The 6,298-nt window shown below is 44.3% G+C and overlaps 1 protein-coding gene across 1 annotated transcript in view; it reads left to right on the top strand.

Moving 5' to 3' along the window:
• LOC108578195 (polypeptide N-acetylgalactosaminyltransferase 2) overlaps window positions 1-6,298 on the top strand; it is a 216,697-nt gene that overhangs the window by 126,111 nt on the left and 84,288 nt on the right. The window lies entirely within an intron of this gene.

The following is a 6,298-nucleotide window of genomic DNA, read 5'->3' as shown; positions in this document are numbered from 1 at the left end:
GAATTTCAACTAAACATCTATCAACCATCTACCTCAACGAACCGAAAGAAAAACATCTAACCCAACAACCAAGTTTCATTCCACCTCGAACCAGCGAGACTATCATCAACCTGCGCCAGAACTCCTGGTCATAAGACTTGATCAAAGTGCACGACGCAACAAGTCGTTTTGTTGAGTGGATGTTCTATGAGATCGCCACTTGTCGTTTTGGCGTTTTTGTTCTGTTTTATTTTTGAATGTGTGCGTCGTTGATTAGTCAGTGTGGTCGACGATGAGACTTTTTCTTTTGTTTTTTCGTAATGCTGCGCGAGTCGCAATTCTTCCAATCTTCACATGTATAACTGAAGACAGGACCGATTGCATATCACTACCAATATTCTAGGATGTCGATTTTTCATGCAGTACTCATAAACCATTTTGCTTCAACACTAACATTCCCCCATTCTCATCCATTTGCAATTAATAAGACTTAACAAATAGCCACGTTTCTTTCTGTCTTCAATCGGAGATAATTGGGATGCTCGTTATAAGTGAAACACTCCGTGTATTAATAATTAGAGGAACGGTACGTTAAGCGTTCGCCAATGGAAATTTCGCAGATCGATCGATCCCCGTTTCCCGAACGCGACTCGCGATAATTAGAGCTCGTATTAAACGAAATTCAACAAGAACGTACATTTCAATACGTAATTTGCATTTTTCCTTTGTCGACAATGGAACGTACCAGCGATAGCGAAACTCGTTAAAATCAGCCTGATTGTTCGCCGGAATAAAACTCCGCGGTATTGACATGATCTACGTCGCATTCGAGGTGTACGTTTCAACGATTGTTTCTTACTCGCCGCGAGGAGGAGCGGAATTGGCGGAACGTGTGCGGAGGAGAGCCTGTTGGAAAGTTGAATCTCGCTTGAATACAAATTCGAAATCGTATCACGTTGTACAAGACGTATAACAGCGTGGACGAGCGGCATAATGCATCGCGGGCTCTGATAAGAATTTCCGTCGTCGCCACGTTCGTTCTTGGAAAACTTAAAAATGCGGCAATTCGCCGCGGCCGGATTCTTCGCGCCGCAATCACGATCGTCGTACGTTTCTCGGGTAAGGCTGAATTTATTATCGGAGGAGGATTATTGGTCCTCGTAATTTATGCTCGTTATCCTTCTTCCTGAATTTTAACACCCTCCCAGCGGCGTATTTTCGCGTGGGAAAGATCGGGATCCTTTTACTGGAAATTCCTCGTGCGCAATTTTCGCAGATTAGAATATGAAAATTGTAATATCTCGCGGTATATCGAACAAGTAACGTTTTCCAACGGTTATAACAGTAATAGTAAATTGGTGCAGATGAAATTTGCATAAATAATTTTCGACTAATTTGCACCGATCGAGTTTACGGCAAATGCGTTAATTTTCGGCTAATTTGTATTTACGAAAGCCAACAATTGCGGGATAATTTGTACCCGCAATTTTCCAATCTGTATGATTTATACGTGATAGTAATTTATTTTATTTTCACGTTAGTAAACAGTTTTTTAAGTTAACGTCCGTTCGAGTTTAATTAGGGATATAATGAAATCTTCCATGTTCAGAAGGTCCAACTTAGATTCATTTTCAATTTCATCGCCTATTCGAGAGAATCGCAATTCCCAGATATCTGGTTCGCGTAAAGATGGCGGCAAATGAAGCGTCGCACGGTACTTACCTCGTACGTTCCCGTGTGCATAAATACGGCGTTCCATGCGGACGTGAACACGAGGGCGAAATACCAAGAAACACAGGGCACGTCGTTAGCAGCCTTATCTCGCCGGCTGGAAGTCGACTGCGTCTCGTCCGTATGGGCCCGCGTAACTTACCAGATAGCGACGCACGCGTGTTGTTAACGACTGTTACGTTGTACAAATAGCGGCTGCTAAGCTGTAAACGGATACCCTTTCTCGATGCCTCGATTTCCAGCAACACTTCGTTCGTGTCAATTTTCATTAACAATTGTACCGAAACTAGGTAATATTATTCATCTTCTGTAACCAAATTTCTTCTTCCTTGCTAAGAAAAGGACGCTCGGGAACATTCAAAGACTTTGGATAAATGGATGTGTAATATTCAAGTCGTATCTCGTTGTACAAATGGTTGAAAAAGAAGTCTTATCACGTTAATAATAAAAATACGGAAGAAACTAGACTTTAGAGCAGAGCCGCTCAGCGAGTTGCCCGCAGGGCACTAAGCGACGTCTCCGCGGGCAACGGCGGGCGCCCTAAACAAGTCTGCGTGAACAGCCCTGCTTTAGGGGATGAAAAATTCTTCAGACGTAAATTCGAGGGTCCATAATCATCCCCGCAGACCGTATACTTCACCAGAAGTACGTAACCCTAAGGAAATGATCTCTGCGGAAAGTATTAAGAAAGTCGTCGCAACGTACAATAAACCGTTTCATTCGCCTTCAATTTCCAGCAGCGTCTCCTGACAGGGTTTCACGAGCTGGCAATAACCGTGAGATCGTTTAGAGCGATCGTAAAGGCGGTTCGTCGTTAGGAGGTCACGCGGAAAGTGTCGTTCGATTCTAAAAAACCGCCTATTCGCGGTTCGCCCGAAAAGTAACAGCGACAGTTAACGCCCGTGGATATCGCGGGACGCGTTCACAAAGAAGTCCAGGGCAATAAACGCCTAGCGCGAATTTCACCCTTCTTCGTGGGCGGTGTAACAGAGATTAAAGAGGCGGCTTTATATCCTGGGTGAAACGAGCGCGACGGGACACCGCAAGAAGCAAGGTCGTCTGTTTTTCCATGCACTCGAGGCTCCTGAGCGGCGAGCATTCCGACGATTAACCACGTTCCGCGTGGAAACCGGGCCAACGAATTAGCGGTAAATCTTGCGCCAAGATTTTTTCGAACTTTTTTAAGGGGATCCTCTGACGACTCGCTCCTTATGTTGAAAATAAGATCGTTTGGCATAGGTACTTGTAGCAAGTATCAAACACACTCTGTGTCACGGTACACAAATTTTTCCATTTCTCGTGTTTATCGTTACGAATTGTAATTGAGAAAGAGAGAAGAAAGGAGGGTTGCATTATTTATCGCGTTTTATAGGAAGAAAACGAAAGTTGAACCATTTCAAAGTGATCAAGTGTACAAAAGCTATTTCTGCTTGCTCCACATTCTTCGCCTCTGTTCCGATTCTTTTTGCAATCGAATTGCACGACTCGTTTGCGTAAATCTCGCGTTGGTATATTAATTAAACGAATCTATAGGTGGACGTGGAACCGGGAAACATTAACGTCAGCGTGGATTTAACGGCAGAGCAGGAAAGTTTCGCGCGAAAAGAAAAAGGGATAATCCAATCACGTTTACGTTTTCACCCGGTGCCGGGGCAGTTTTAAATTTAGCCGTGGCGCGAGCGATCGTGAAAGCCACCGGCAGGATTTTCTCTTCCACCGAAGAATGTAAATCCCATCGGCGGTATTTTCTCAAACATTTCTTAATCTCCATTCAAGCGGAAAGCCTGTTTCGCCGGGAGAAGATTGAAAAAAATGCCGGAGAACCTTTAATTCCTCGCGATTCAACTCAATAACATCTCTCTCTCTTTCTACCTCTTCTCTTTGAATATTCAAAGAAACTGCCGTTGTTCGACCACCTCGAAATCAACCCTCGGCATCGTTCTCTTACCTGTGGCGGAACGAGTTGCGAGATTTTATTCTCGAAACGGTCAGATCGCGTTTGAAACCACGGAAAAAGGATCTCACGAAGAATCTGATTTCCGGCTTCGTGGAGGCAGAGATAGCGGAGGCAAGTCGTGTATCCTGCCTTCATAAATAATATAATAAAAATCTTCAATACGCAAAAAGCACCCTCTAAGTGGCTTCCCCGATGAGAGCTCCTCGTTCTCGAGATTTTTGTTAGCGCGAGCCGAGGATCAAAGGAAGCTGCCGACTTGTGCGAGCCAGGATTCCAAAAGAAGCGCGGAAGACGAGTGCGTACTAACCGGAAGCGGACTGGAGGACTAGGGTGGAGAAGCAAAGACGCGGAGAAACCGCTCGACCTCGTAGCAATTTCACGTGTAGAAACCAAGAGATCTCGGAAGTGGTCCTTTGGATGTATTTCGCTTTGTGACGCATATGCGAGCAGAAATCGTATATAAAGGGGGGAGGGGAAAAAAAGGAGGAGAAGTTAGGGCGTTGCCAGCTGCGTGTTTTTCTTTCCCTTTTATTTTCCTCCCTGCGTCTTGTTTTTCCCATTCACTTTTGGCGGAGCGCGGCGGTCCTCTTTGAGCCGTTCAAGGCGATGGATGCAAGTCGAAAGAGAAACGCGTGGAAGAACCGCGAAGGCTTCAAAGGCCTCCAAGTATTTCTGCTTGTAAAATAGCCGGGCGCACGTTTTACGATCCACTGGCGTATTCTTTTTTCTCCGCCGATCATGGGAAACTGGAGGAGTCTGGCTATTATGCTGGCAGAATGGTCCTTGCGTTCCTATCTCAGTTCGCGGAGAGGACTTTTTGTCGGTGAAATTCTATCGAGTTGCCACTGGACCAATTAGAGATTCTTTAAACGAAGAAAAGGAATTTTGACAGAAGCGTTTGACGTTTGAACTGTTCGATTGATTAACCCTTCGAACTCGACAGTTTTTTTTTTTAAATTTCTTTTCGATAACTCTGTAGCGTGTTACTAGACCCGCGCCAATAGAAAATAACATCGACACGCACCAATAGGGTGCGAGCATAATTAGCAAGTTAGGTACATGAAGCGTGTACCGATAGGGCACTCTCGACGGTCCGCGCACAGGAAAAGAGCGTATAAAAGGACGCCCGAAAAAGGACAAAATAGGTAGTCCAGGACAGCACACCAAAAGGAAACCCTGTACGCGAGTCAACTAGACATTTACCAGCGAGCTCTGTATCGACGAAAATAAATCTTGTTCAACACCTATTTCACGCTTACGATTGGTGTGAGGTTTGAGGAGCAACGAACCCACAACTCCCTATTATTTCAAGAATTTTATTTGAAATGCACTTCAATTGGGTTTTACAAATGTGTTGTGAATGTCGTGTGTTTGTTTTGTATATAGGTGGACATTCTGGAAGTCGGGGTGTGATCTATGGCTTGAGATTGGCGAAGCGGGCAGTGAGTTGGCTGGAATGGGAGAGTAAACAGTAGGGCAGCGTGGTTGATGAAAACAATAAGAGGGCATTATTCAGTTGATCAATATTCCCATTAATGCATTGTTATCTTCGTTGTGCAATTGTCCTTATCGAATACATACATATGTGTTAAAAAACTCCAACCACGTGTTATTTACCCACACTTGAAAAGGTATTTGGTCGATAGGAAGCAATTTGAACAATTCTTTTTACTAATTACATCGAGAATAGCGTTAAGGGTCATATACAGGGTGTTCCGTAACTCCTTGGACACCCGGAAATGGGGAGTTGCTGGGGTGACTCTGAACAACTTTTTCCTTTTCCAAAATACAGTTTGAAGCTTCGTTTTTGAATTATTAACGAAAAACACTGGCCAATTGCAGCGCGCGTAGAGCCCGCGCTCAGGGGCGGAGAACGGAGGCTATTTTCTTCACGATTCCGACTAATTGCAGTTTTTTCAAAAATTTATACAAATGTCGGAATGACGGCAAAAACCCATTTCTCTAAGCCTTGCAGAGTCAAATTTTTTTGACAGCGATCGATAACCGAGAAGTGACGCGTACGCATTTGTTTGATCGCGCGCGGGTGACCCTCTGTTCACCGTCCCTGAGCGCGAGTTCTACGCGCGCTCTGATTGGTCAGTGTTTTTCGTTAATAATTCAAAAATGAAGCTTCAAACAACATTTTGGTAAAGGAAAAAGTTGTTCACCCCCAGCAAAATGTAATACATATTTAAACTGGCAATTGAAAAATTACTTCATTCCTACCTCTGAGTAAAACTGACGTCGAGTCACACTCGACAAAGGAGTCCAAAGGGTTAACGCGTTTTTATGAAGATTCGTGCGAAAAATTTTTGTGCTTGAAAATTCGTAGGAAATTTAATTACGAATTTTCTCGTAATTTTCGAAAGTTTATTAAATTCGTAGGATCGAGAGACGGGGAAGAGGACTCCGATATTGCCCGATGAAGAGAGTTTCCCTCGTTTCTTCACAGGTATAGAGGAACACGATAAGGATGGAGCGAGACGAAATTCAAAGCGCGGACGTCATTCAGCTTTTCCCTCTGTGCACGTTCTCCTTCGCGGGCCAGTTTAAATCGAGACTTCGATGGCTCGTGAAAGTCTTGGGGCTTCGTTAAGACTTCAAAGCTTTGCCTCGTGGCCATTGGTTTCG

The sequence above is a fragment of the Habropoda laboriosa genome, unplaced genomic scaffold (genome assembly GCF_001263275.1).
Source record: "Habropoda laboriosa isolate 0110345459 unplaced genomic scaffold, ASM126327v1 scaffold5, whole genome shotgun sequence".
Classification (NCBI taxonomy): domain Eukaryota; kingdom Metazoa; phylum Arthropoda; class Insecta; order Hymenoptera; family Apidae; genus Habropoda; species Habropoda laboriosa.
Note: the sequence above shows the minus strand (reverse complement) of the source record. Positions and strands in the feature narration are given on the sequence as shown.